At 34.6% G+C, this 14,063-nt stretch overlaps 2 protein-coding genes across 3 annotated transcripts in view; both read right to left on the bottom strand.

Moving 5' to 3' along the window:
• The window catches only part of LOC127873661 (heparan sulfate glucosamine 3-O-sulfotransferase 5-like), a 167,409-nt gene extending 160,215 nt beyond the window's left edge, over positions 1-7,194 (bottom strand). The window contains exons 1-2 of the mRNA XM_052417571.1: positions 7,080-7,194; positions 6,671-6,824 (exon numbers count right to left, since the gene is read on the bottom strand). The gene's annotated coding sequence lies outside the window, so the exon portion shown is untranslated. The remainder of the gene's footprint in view (positions 1-6,670; positions 6,825-7,079) is intronic.
• LOC127873659 (heparan sulfate glucosamine 3-O-sulfotransferase 1-like) overlaps positions 1-13,467 on the bottom strand; it is a 202,649-nt gene extending 189,182 nt beyond the window's left edge. The window contains exons 1-3 of one of the 2 annotated variants that reach the window (XR_008046316.1): positions 13,419-13,467; positions 7,747-7,811; positions 7,368-7,533 (exon numbers count right to left, since the gene is read on the bottom strand). The gene's annotated coding sequence lies outside the window, so the exon portion shown is untranslated. Of the gene's footprint in view, positions 1-7,367; positions 7,534-7,746; positions 7,812-13,418 lie in introns of those variants that run through there. The other variant, XM_052417568.1, reaches the window with a different exon arrangement.
• Between the last annotated feature and the right edge of the window lie 596 nt (positions 13,468-14,063).

Below are 14,063 nucleotides of genomic sequence, written 5' to 3'. Positions count from 1 at the left end.
TGGAAAGTGTTGTCCCTGGTTAGAATGTGCGGACTTCACAGGCTAATCTGGGACAATCCAGTTAGATGGAAAGTGTTGTCCCTGGTTAGAATGTGCGGACTTCACAGGCTAATCTGGGACAATCCAGTTAGATGGAAAGTATTGTCCCTGGTTAGAATGTGCAGACTTCACAGGCTAATCTGGGACAATCCAGTTAGATGGAAAGTGTTGTCCCTGGTTAGAATGTGCAGACTTCACAGGCTAATCTGGGACAATCCAGTTAGATGGAAAGTGTTGTCCCTGGTTAGAATGTGCAGACTTCACAGGCTAATCTGGGACAATCCAGTTAGATGGAAAGTGTTGTCCCTGGTTAGAATGTGCAGACTTCACAGGCTAATCTGGGACAATCCAGTTAGATGGAAAGTGTTGTCCCTGGTTAGAATGTGCAGACTTCACAGGCTAATCTGGGACAATCCAGTTAGATGGAAAGTGTTGTCCCTGGTTAGAATGAGCGGACTTCACAGGCTAATCTGGGACAATCCAGTTAGATGGAAAGTGTTGTCCCTGGTTAGAATGTGCAGACTTCACAGGCTAATCTGGGACAATCCAGTTAGATGGAAAGTGTTGTCCCTGGTTAGAATGTGCGGACTTCACAGGCTAATCTGGGACAATCCAGTTAGATGGAAAGTATTGTCCCTGGTTAGAATGTGCAGACTTCACAGGCTAATCTGGGACAATCCAGTTAGATGGAAAGTGTTGTCCCTGGTTAGAATGTGGGGACTTCACAGGCTAATCTGGGACAATCCAGTTAGATGGAAAGTGTTGTCCCTGGTTAGAATGTGCGGACTTCACAGGCTAATCTGGGACAATCCAGTTAGATGGAAAGTGTTGTCCCTGGTTAGAATGTGCGGACTTCACAGGCTAATCTGGGACAACACTTTACCCACATGCATTAAACACCCTTTTTTAAGTTAATTTTTACTGAGCACCGCTCATATACATTGTTGAACTAATGTTCAATGTTTTATAAATTGACAACTTTAAATAAGAACAAACTGTAAACAATACTGATTTATTATTATAATCTGCAATTGCTGAAGAATCAGGGAATGATGTCTATTTTTCTGACACATCTACCCCACCTTATTCCAAAAGATGTTAACCGTAATCATGTCATATTGGTTTTTCAAACCACAAAAGCCCAAAACCACTCCCCACACAAATTAACCCTTTTAGTGCGGGAACCGAATTTTAAAGGCCTTTGCAAACAGTTTGGATCCAGATGAGACGCCACAGAGAGACGCTGTACTATCTTTTCTTTTTATATTGTTTCTTTTTTGTGCAATAGTTTATCATCTGACTGAAACAGTAATCAGTATCACTGAATGGATGATTGTTATTTCTTATTGAAAACATAAAGTGTTTTTATGATCATGAGCGTAGGTAACATGGCACAATAATTTTGACAAATTGTAAGAACATTCTCTTCAGAATACAAGGATTCCTGTTAAGGATAGTTTTTGCCTGTCTGTTGATTTGTATTTCAGTCAATGTCTACAAATGTCTAAGGCATCTACATCTTCACATCCCCCATCATTTCCCCAAATTTCGATATATACAAAAACTTTTTAATAATGCCAATTTTCTGTTATTCAGGTGTTGAGAAAATCTTATTTCAAGAATCACAGCTTGTTAAAAAACTGCATTTGCATATTTGTTATTTTCCCAAACTAAACATCAGGGAATTCATAGATTTGTTCCAAAATACATGGATAGACGGTTAGATATCTCTGCCAAAACATTTATTTAGATTAGCAATGTTTTGCATTTATTGTATGCTCAACAATACATAAAGGCTGTTTTCTTAGAACTGCATTGGAAACACTGCAGTAATATATGGCACCAAATGTTATGTCTCATCATAAAGAACACAGATAAATGTATATGAGAACAACAAGTGTGATATGCAGGGGGAGAGATAAATGTATATGAGAACAACAAGTGTGATATGCAGGGGGAGAGATAAATGTATATGAGAACAACAAGTGTGATATGCAGGGGGAGAGATAAATGTATATGAGAACAACAAGTGTGATGTGCAGGGGGAGAGATAAATGTATATGAGAACAACAAGTGTGATATGCAGGGGGAGAGATAAATGTATATGAGAACAACAAGTGTGATATGCAGGGGGAGAGATAAATGTATATGAGAACAACAAGTGTGATATGCAGGGGGAGAGATTAATGTATATTAGAACAACAAGTGTGATATGCAGGGGGAGAGATAAATGTATATGAGAACAACAAGTGTGATATGCAGGGGGAGAGATAAATGTATATGAGAACAACAAGTGTGATATGCAGGGGGAGAGATAAATGTATATGAGAACAACAAGTGTGATATGCAGGGGGAGAGATAAATGTATATGAGAACAACAAGTGTGATATGCAGGGGGAGCGATAAATGTATATGAGAACAACAAGTGTGATATGCAGGGAAGAGATAAATGTATATGAGAACAACAAGTGTGATATGCAGTGGGAGAGATAAATGTATATGAGAACAACAAGTGTGATATGCAGTGGGAGAGATAATAATGGATTCACCAATTTAACTTAAGACTTCCAAAAATGCCTGAGTAACAGTAGTCACAATATTTTCACATACTATGACACTAATGAAACAATATACATAATCTTTTGTTTAAAGACACACACCTTGAAATGAAATACATGTTAATCAATACATATAGATGCAATTTGAAAGTGTGCACAATTGTCATTAAATCTATAGCCTAGTTAGCAAGTATTTTTTTTTTTTTTTTTAAATTCTAAAACTGAAAGTAGGATGTCTATACGTATATGTACGCGATAAGTTTAAGAGCGCAAAAAAGACGGATTTCTACCTTGTTACCACCACATATATTCTAATGGGCATAGATAAAATTAAATCTATAGCCTTGTTAGCAAGTAATTTATTATTTTTCAAACGGTACCACTTTTAAAACCCAAAGTAGGATTTCTAGACGTATTCGTTCATTTCAACGAACGCGATTATTTTTAAGTTTTAAAGCGCACAAAAAGACGGATTTCTACCTTGTAACCACCATATATATTATAATTGGCATAGATAAAATATGTTTCTTATTTATGCCATGTATTTCATTTCAAGGTGTGTGGCTTTAAATGTATGATATTTTGCGGTAAATATAGGCACATTATACAACAAGGCAATAGATCATATTTCCACTGCTTGAGTACTTTTGTTCAAGAATCATGTATTTTATATTGATAAAATTTCATACAAGAGGAAAGTGTCATCACTGATAAGCCTTGTGTGGACTGAACAGGCTAACCCTTTGCATGCTGGGAAATTTGTCGTCTGCTAAAATGTCGTCTGCTCAATATCTTAAATTAGCATTTCTTTGATTATTTTCAAAGAATACTATCAGAATAGCAAACAGTTTGGATCCTGATGAGACGCCACGTTCTGTGGCTTCTCATCTGGATCCAAACTGTTTGCAAAGGCCTTCAAAATTCGGTTCCCGCACTGAAAGAGCTAATCTGGGATGGCACTATTCGTACATACATTGAGCCCAGTGTTCACAGAATTGGGCTCCTATACATGTATTGCATACTTTTATCAAAATTGTTAACTAAATTGTATATTTGTTAGAAGATAAAAATACATCTACTTTTTGTAGGAAACTATTACTTTCAAAAACAACGATTAATTTCAAAAACAACAATTACTTTCAAAAACTCTTTTATATCTTACTATCAATTTGGGAACACTTGTACATGACAATGTTTCTATTTATTAACATTAAATCTTTGAACATAATTCTAGAAAGACAAGTTTTATCCAAAAGACTTAAAAATGCTAAATGCAAAACACAAGTTTTAATGGAAGCTTGATCCTCAGATAACAAACAGACAAAAATAAGAACACACCATTAATCCTTTGCATGCTGGGTAATTTGTCTTCTGCTAAAATGTCGTCTGCTGAATTTCTAAAATTAGCATTTTCTTCGATTTTTTTCAAAGAATACTATCAGAATAGCAAACAGTTTGGATCCTGATGAGACGCCACGTTCTGTGGCGTCTCATCTGGATCCAAACTGTTTGCAAAGGCCTTCAAAATCCGGTTCCCGCACTGAAAGGGTTAATCTACATAATTGTAACATGCAAGCAGACAGAGCTTTGTTTTTTCTCCATACTGGGTTTTTACCAGATGTAACAATGTTGTTGCACCTCCTGATCTTTAAAGTGATGATGAACTTTCAAGATATTTGCCAGACACCATCTCAATGAGCGATAATCAAGCAATATGTCTGTAGAGCAAACCAAACAAAAGGGTTTGTTTTTTTTACAAAATTTGACTTCAGAATTGGGACAGATTTTTAAAAACAGGATAAAGCGTAGTGAAATAAAATTATGATTCCAATTACAACAAAAAATGCATTCTCAAAGAAATTAATTTAAATAATCGTGCAATCCCTAAATGAACATGTTAGCTAAGGTACCTACAAACAAACTTTCAGCATCCATCTTAATTCAAGGTATTGAGCAGATAACAGTTTTTCTATTTTAGATAACTGTGACTTGATCTTGATCCAACTCGTCCCAAATGCAATCTTAACCCTTTAAGCGCTGGAACCGAATTTTGAAGGCCTTTGCAAACAGTTTGGATTCAGATGAGACGCCACAGAACGTGGCGTCTCATCTGGATCCAAACTGTTTGCTATTCTGATAGTATTTTTTGAAAAAATCGAAGAAAATGCTTATTTTAGAAATTCAGCAGACGACATTTTAGCAGAAGACACATTTCCCAGCATGCAAAGGGTTAAGCTAGGTCTTCATGTAAGTAACCAGCATATCTAAAGTCAAAACAATACCAACATAAAAGCTGAAGCTATAGTGTTGAAGTCTATAGAATTATAATCACCAATTACTATTTTTGGAACATCAAACAAAAAAAAAGTAACACATTTCTGTATTTAGACCCCTGAACAATTCATTTTAAACGATTGACTTTTGGGTGCGAATGACTTGTTTAGAATCATGTACCAAAACCGTGATAAAAATCTTTTCAAATCTTTTGCAGCTCTCCATGGCATAGTGGTCCTTTACTGGATATGGTGTCTGCCGGTAGGTCACGGGTTTGATTCCCACTGGGAGTGTTCTTTCAATCCACCCTCAAAGACACCAAGTACTGGTTCTAGTCCCAGGAAACGGACTCGAAAGCATTTCAATAACCCTAAGACTTTCAATTGGAACCCTTTGCATGCTGGGAAATTTGTCATCTGCTAAAATGTCGTCTGCTAAATTTCTAAAATTAGCATTTTCTTCGATTTTTTTTCAAAGAATACTATCAGCATAGCAAACAGTTTGGATCCTGATGAGACGCCACGTTTTGTGGCGTCTCATCTGGATCCAAACTGTTTGCACAGGCCTTCAAAATTCGGTTCCCGCACTGAAAGGATTAAATCAAGCTAAAATATATAAATTTACACTACACTAAATCCTTTTAGAACATGATAGCCCATGTATTGCAAAAGCTAATAAAAACATTGTTCATATCCGTAATAGAACACCAAAATAATCAGACCTTTCCAAATGCCATGTAAAGCAAACAACCATGTAATGTAAGAACTTGTAAAAAACATTCTCAGTTCTCTACAACGCAGCAAACACATGACACATCTCAAATAACTCTCAATGGAATAAAGTGTCAGCACAATTTGTTTGTATGACTTCTGCTGCAGGGTGTGCTAATATTGCAGTCTTGTTCTAGGAACACTGGGCTTAATGCACATGCGTCAAATGTCGTCCCAGATTAGCCTGTGCAGCCTTCACAGGCTAATCAGTCGACAACACTTTCTGCTTTAATGGTATTTTTCGCTTGAAGGAAATCTTTGCGAAAATCCAGTTTGTGCAGGAAGTGTTATCCCTAATTAAGCAGTGTGGACTGCACAGGCTAATCTGAGATTACACTTTACACACATGAATTAAGCCCAGTTTTCCCAGAACAAGGCTCCAATATGCTAATACATTTCACCACAACATCTTAGTCTTTACACTACCACAACATCTTAGTCTTTACACTACAGTTTTATCAGAAAAGCATGCAAGGGAGATAATTCATTCACTAAATCACTCATGATAAGTAAGGTCTGGATAAAACGCTATAATGATCCAAAACTGGGCATTCAGGATTTCACAATTGATCTCATGCTCTGAATTTAGGATTTCACAACTGATAAAATTAATGGGCATAAAGAATTTCACAATGATCCACTTGTGGGCATAAAGGATTTTATAATTGAGTTGCGTTCTGAGAAAAGTTCGCACAGGCTTATCAGGGACGACGCTTTCCGCCTAAACTTGATTTTCGGTAAGAAAGGACTTCCTTGAAACTAAAAATCTATAAAAGCCGAAAGTGTCGTCCCTGATTAGCCTGTGCGGACTGCACAGGCTAATCTGGGACGACACTTTTCGAACATGCATTATGCCCAGTTTTCTCAGAACACGACTCAATTGATCCAGTACTGGTCATTAAAGGATTTTATAATTGCTCCGGTTTCTGGTTTTTATGGAAAAAAGCTACAAAAATCTACAAAAACCTTTTAGTTGCTATAATATATTGTACTACATTTTGTTTTGTTTTCTCTAAACATAACCCTTACCAGTAAATACGATCGGTAAAGCTCGAATTCCACAGAGCTAATTCATACAGCAGCAATCTTTCCCAGTTCCTTTACAGGCTGACATCATTCCACTGGTTGTTGTCCATAAAATTCTTGTGGCAAAGAACAAAGAGTTTTCTCCATACCATCCTAGCTAATAAATTAGAAAAATATAGGCAATAAAAGAGATAAACTTAACATAATTTTACGCAAAAATATAAACAATAAAAAATAAATATTGTACTTTTGCACAAGTTTGTGTAAATATTTAAATAGTTTTTTTAATCAGGTTTGAGCTTGTGACATATTTTCAATATTTTCAAGTGGCCTTGACATGGGCAACATGGCATTTTGTCATAACATTGTGGACTATTAGAAGTAGTAGGACTTAATGTAAGATTTTACTCACCTTATTTGGCTGCTGAGTCTTGAATAGGCAAAAACGTTTCTTGAACCAATGGGCTTTGGAGGCTTCCTTTGGCATTCAAAGTCATTACCAAAACTTCTACAAAACTTCATCAATTCAACTTACACAAGAGGGCCATGATGGTCTTAGTCTAGTTTGGGGAAAAATGTGACCCAAATTCAAACTTGACCAAGATATTATCAAGACAAACATTCTAACCTAGATTAATCAAAATTGAAACATAAATGATACTTCTTTAGCAGTAACAGGGATTTTATAAGATTTCGCCAGATTACCTTTTTTTAGGCAAGTGATCTTGATTCAAAGACAAAACTATTCATTAAGATTGAATTAAAATGTGTTTACTATTGCAATAACAAGCTTAAAGGTGAAACCGAACAAAGCAAGACACCACACATCTCAATAGTTCACCAGGAGTCTTTTGTGCTGAGGTGATCTAAAAATGAAGACTCATAAAATGTACAACATAATAAACCAAACCCTCAACATATTAATACAATACAAAACAAGCCATGTTGTACCTCTTGCTGGTGACTATATAGTTGCAGATTTTGCAAAACATACAAATAATATAGTCTAGTAGTTGAAATTTAAAAAAGCTTGCATATCCATATTTACCTCCAAAACGTTACTTGATAAGTATATTTACCAAATATTTGGAGAAAGGTAGAAACACTGTATCCTTAGGTCATTTGGCCACACTGGCACATCCTGCTGCAAGAGTTAAAAGGTTTGAATGCTTCTCATTATTATTACAACATTAACAAATGACAAATATGTAGAGTACAGACAATTTATTGGAGAGACTGGCCTACAAGGAGCAAAAATTTATTGTCCAGTTGTAAATTGTACAGGCCTCAATTATAAGTGATTTACCCAGAAGGGCATAGAGAAGTCAAGAACATTTTAACTTATGGTTGATTTAATTAAGAAAGGGAAAAAATAGCATGAAAAACCCGATGTGGAGAAATCAAATAAGCGTGTTAGTTTAAGTTTGGCGAAAATATTTACACCTATAAAAATACTTGAATTTTATTGATGTATTTAACTAAGTTTAATTAATATGTTTACCTTTCAATACCTCCCATTTCACTAACATGCCACTACAGTAAACTATATAGAGTGACAAACATTATAAATCTGAATATCAATATGTGCATGAATTTGATTATAGACAAATCCACTAACATATAAACAATGTTTGCTTTTTCCATTTTTGAAAGATAATCTTCTTCGATGTATTTTTCTCTGCGAGTAATTTTCAGTAGACTGACCTCAAAATTACAAACACTTGTTCTCTGGCACTATAAAAATGTTGAATGACACAGGCTTTTCATTAATTCATACTAAGTATGATGTATGCAGTTTATTCCATTGTTATTTGTCATTTTCGATGAGAATTGTAATGTCATTAATGATTTTATTGCCAGCCATCATGGAATCACGTTTTCAGCTTCTTTTGCAAACCAATAGTTAAGTTAAGTCACTCATGCAAAAGGAAAATAATACAATGGGCATGAGGACCTACAATTTTTGCTTATTAACGGACCTCATCTACTATTTACCTGACCTTTTTTAACGAATTAAAATGAAATACCATTTTTAAGTAAATCACTAACTTTTACAATGCAAACAGTTCATTGGTCCAAATGCCAGCGTGTTAAAGTGATATTATGGGCATCTAACAGTTTATAGGTGTCTATCGCAACCGTTGTGTATTTTTGGTGTTTTCACTTCATATACACTTATATTTGTTAATGCAGCATCAACATTATTATTAACTAAAAAATATCACGGAAAGAGAAAAATAATGCATTTGAATATCAACCGTACTTTCGTTTGACAACTGATCATGCAAGTACGCAGTGTTCGACACTAACGGGAGTCCGGTAGTCCGAGACTCGTGGAAATGAGACTCGGACTCCTTGTTTTTGTGTCAAGGAAGTCCGTCGGACTCCTTCAAAATCATCTGTGAATTATAAAAAAATCCATTCGTTTATTTATTCGTTTCGCAAACTCAGAATGTCTGCACAACGAAAATTTTACTTAGAATAATCATTGTCGATCACTGTCTATAAAAACTTTCATTTTTATTTGTTTATTGTCACATTTAAATTGTCATAATTTAATATTCACCCTCTACATACCGCCGAAGGAAGTTTTTAATACCAAGTCATGACCTCACACTTCAACAACTGTTTGAGAGCTTTAAGAGTTCTTCTTAACAAGGAAGATTATAGACAGCTGGTCTATTGTTAGTGAAGTGTTCAATCAAAACAAAGTGATGTCGGAAGCATATAGAAAACAAGAGATTGCCAAGCAATATTGTCCCCTACCGGTGAAACTCCAACAGTCAGATTTTTTTTAGATTTAAAAAAAATGTTTGTTGCCATAGCAACCAGAATTCTTGACATAGGAACAAAATGAAATGAAATGACGTGCCTAATCTCCATATTTTCATCTATCTATGTTTCAAGTTTCATGAACAAATATGAAGAACTTTTCAAGTTATCGCAGGATCCAGAAAAGTGTGACAGACAGACTGACTGACTGACAGACAGACAGACCGAGTGCAAACCATAAGTCCCCTCCGGTTTCACCGGTAGGGGACAACAAGAACAATATCATTTGTACTATGAACTTGAATAATATGTTTCTGTTTTCCTATGAAAACCCCTGTCTGGTCAACAAGTTTGTTGTCAGGAGATGCATTTTTTATACTTTTTATTGTATTATTATAATGAAAATACTTTGTCGATTTTATAGCGTATGTTAGCAAAAAAATAAGAAATTCTATTTTAGAGTTTTAATCAAACGACTTGGAAAGCAAAGGACCCCAGTCTATTAACAAAATCGTTCAATAAAAACCCTGTTCACAGTGCTCTGTCATAGCTTACACACATGTACTTAGCAAGAGTCTATATTAGATCAATTGAGCACAACTTGCTTACAGTGAGCTTTTGTGATTATATTTTGCCGATTGTTAATCATCGTTCCTGCATTGTCTGTTGTCAAAATGCACATTGTTAACACTCTAGAGAATATATTTATTTCCAATATTCACAAAACATTGCAAAAAATCTGTCTAAATGACAATTGGGTAAATCACAAAACTGCGTTAAAAAACTAGGTTGCTTTGTCAAATTAAATAAAATGTTTCTGATCTTTTCAGAAGTAACATGTTTACCCAATCCTCACGAAACTTGATCAGAACGCTTTTTCTAATGGTATATCTGCTGAGTTTGAAAACGGTTCAGGTTTACTGAAAAATATGAAGTGCCAGTGGGCATTTTCCTTATGTGGGTGTTATGTGGGTGTTATGAAACTTTGTGAACAATCTAGAAATCAAATATTTTGCCAAATCATGAAACTATCACAACAATTGTGCTCATGATATTTCAAGTGAATTCGAAATTGCTTCAGTCTGTTCCAAAAACGATTTAAGGTGAAAGTATTAAGGAAGGGATTATACAGTAGTCATTCTTGTTGATCGTTCGGCTCGTCCGAAGTTTTAAAGTTTTTTTAAATAATCCCCTGGGTTGAAAAGTGGCCCCTCCCTGAGGGTTTCTTGCTTTATATGTTTGGAGCAAACACTTTAAAAATGTTTTCTCTAAAATTGCAAGGCCAAGAGGTTTGGTTTTTGGCATGTATCATTTTATTCTGGTCTTCTAACAATATTTTTTTAACATCGTCCCTTGGGTAAAAACTTGCCACGCCTAATGATGAAGAAATGTATAATTTAAAAAGTTTGTTCTCAAAACGTTAGGGCAGGGAATTATTTTTTGTTTAACATCGTTTTCTGGTCCTGTAACAACTATGTTAAAATCATCCCTCTTGGGTTATAATTGACCCTACGTTACTTTTTTATTTATATATATTTAGTGAGAACTTTGAAAGTCTTCTTTTCTGAAACAGCAGTGCCAAGAGGCTTGTTATTTCGCATGTTTAGTTTTATTAGTAGTCCTCTGCTACAGTTGTTCAAATCATGCCCCCTTTGGTAAACAGTTGCCACATCCCGGGTTTGAAATTATTGATGAGGACGTGTGTAGTTAATATCTATAACTTTCGCTAAACAGTGTCTAATCACTATAAACAATCATCACAATACCCGTAATTGTTTACACAATGCACGTTTTACGGTCCCAATGCACTGAGGATGAGAACGACTGTGAATCAGTTGTGCGTAAATAACCCCATGCCACTAGCAATCGATAATGTCAGGGGCTTTGTTTGTTGGCTTTGTTTTATTATGTTAAAAATTATGGGGAAAATGTATAAAGCAATGGGCTGTAACGACCAATCCCGATGATCATAAAGCAAGCATATATATAAATGCATTATAAAAAATAATATTTTTTAAACTTACAATAATTAACTTAAATATTAATGGCATTTGTTAAATAATTTTGCAATCTAAAATAACAAATGACAACAAATATTGAACAGCAGCAGTCACTTAGAACTTCGATCTGAAACCAAACATGAAAGATCATTTATCAATTTATGGTTAACATGTGTTACTACAACACGGTATATAAATTTTTGGACTACATGAAGTATGATCGGACTCCAAAAATTTTACTCAGAATAGTTAGTGTCGAACACTGTGTACGATGTGATACTAAATTAAGTTTTATGCATATTCGTTAATACGACACAAAGACACAATTTTGTTTTACGGATCATTTCGGCTTACAGGACTCACAAGTCACGTAAAATATCGAATATAAAATATATTTTTATAAACAACTGGTAGCAAGACGAGTTGCAGATAATTGGTCAGTAACAACATTTTAACTAACTCTTTTGATCTGTTAATTCTTTTCAGCTCAATTCAACAGTGAAAAATGCCCATAATATCACTTTAACATTGAAACTTGATAATTATATAAAAGTGAATAAAGCATCATTATCATGGTATAAATACACAAAATCTTCAACTTTTCTGGCAATCAGTCACAAAAAAAACTACAGTTGAAACCCGATTGCTCAAACTCGTCGGGATCGGCAACAAAAGTTCCAGCAATCCGGAATTTGAGCCCTCAGATTTCTAATAAACTTTTGTTTACGAATAAGTCTGCATTTCATTTTCACCTCTAGTTGAAGAGTTCACCTATTGCTTTAACTCCGTTCTATTTCGTACTACTTTCTGCTTTTAAATTTAAAAGAACCAAATATATACTTAATACTTTTATTTACCAATATTAAAAATAGTAACAAATACAATCAAACAAATATCAGTAAATTATATCAGCACGTTTTAACGTAACACATTTTCTGGTAACACAGAGCACTATAAAACAAAACCATGCATCAGCACTATATACACATCATTTACATATGTGACAGTACTACATATATTTTCTTATTTAAACTGTTTTCAAGAATAACATTATGTCAGCCTGTGTTGCGTTCCTTAGCTGTCGTCAAGAAACAAAGCTTTCTATTACCGTTACATCCAGTTGAGATTGAACATTCTGCCAGTTTTTGCACTGATCAAGATAATTTTTTATTACAACATTAATACAAAATGTCATCTTTTCCTCAAATCAATTAAGTCGATGACCTGTTTGCAACTGGTGTTAAATCAAGTAAGCGGTCTAAAATGATTAACAGTTTATGTGACCCGAAGCAAGTTCGAGCCATCCGAACAAAAGAACGTGTGAAATTTGTCTAAGGGACTGTGAAAACAGTTTGAGCCATCTGATAATTGGCGCCTCGCGAATTCGAGCTATTATTTTTATATGAATATATAGCAATAAAACATTGGTGCTATGATGAGAGTTTGAGCCAACCGGAAATTGGAGCCAAGCGAGTTCGAGCCATGGGGTTTCGACTGTATAGTACATGGTATAAGTTATTTGCCTTTGAAATTGCAACTGTCACTTTATGTGTTGACAAGATCAAGAAAAGGTCAATGGTTGCATTTTGTTAAAATTCTTAAAACCAATTTGTTTTGACAATCCTGTTGCAAACCAAACTTAACTCCAGTTACAACACTGATGAGTTATATTTACTACTTATCGTCACTAAATTGACTGGAAATTTAAAGTTTATGTGATGGCATTGGTCAAAATTGTTAGCACATTTGATAAATATTTATGTCTTTTGTAAATAAATGAACACAGATATTTTGAATATAAATAAACTTATAAGACTTTGAAGTCCGAAAATGTTATCCGAAATCACGATAAGTTTAAACAACACATGTTTACTCAGTAACCACCATGCAAACTTTACATAAATCTAGCGTATTATATTCCAAATATAATATTACTTCGCCAGTTGCAATAAAAATTATAAACTTAGTTTGTAACTTACCAAATGTATATAAAAACTGCTGGTAACTTAAATTGTTGTTGTTCGATCAACTCGATCGACTTGATTGATGTTGTCGGGTTCAGAGTATAACCGGTTCATTATTTAATGCTAAATACAGACTCGTTTCTCCCGGTTTGAAATGATAGTTGTGAACGAAGTACTCGGTGTTTATTTAATTGAAATTTTACATTAATTGACATTATTTCAGAGATATAACGGCGTTCAAATAACGTACTCATACCTTTTCTTGGTAAGCTCAACTCCAGTCATGTACATTTACACTCTGGATCAGCAGACGATTTATTTCATAAATCAATCTCTGGGTTAATGGTCGCCATGTTTCGAACTACTTTCAAAAGTACAACAACAACAATAACAGTAGAAGACAATTTTAATTGCGAAAAGTTGAAAAATTGAGTACATGTGTCACGGTTGTTGAGTGAAATAGTGTTATTTTCAACTGTGTATGAAGCATGTGAACTGGTAGTTGAATAACCGAATTGTTGGTGGAAATGGAATTTAGAAATATATCTAATAATTCATCATCGTGTAGAATAATCATCAGCATCATTTCTGTGGAACATTGCACTATTCAAAAAACAAGTGTTTCATGGATATGGTGCTTTTGACATAGTTCACTAACCA

The sequence above is a fragment of the Dreissena polymorpha genome, chromosome 3, assembly GCF_020536995.1.
Source record: "Dreissena polymorpha isolate Duluth1 chromosome 3, UMN_Dpol_1.0, whole genome shotgun sequence".
In the NCBI taxonomy this organism is placed as follows: Eukaryota; Metazoa; Mollusca; class Bivalvia; order Myida; family Dreissenidae; genus Dreissena; species Dreissena polymorpha.
The sequence above is the reverse complement of the archived record's forward strand: the minus strand, read 5'-3'. Positions and strand labels throughout refer to the sequence as shown.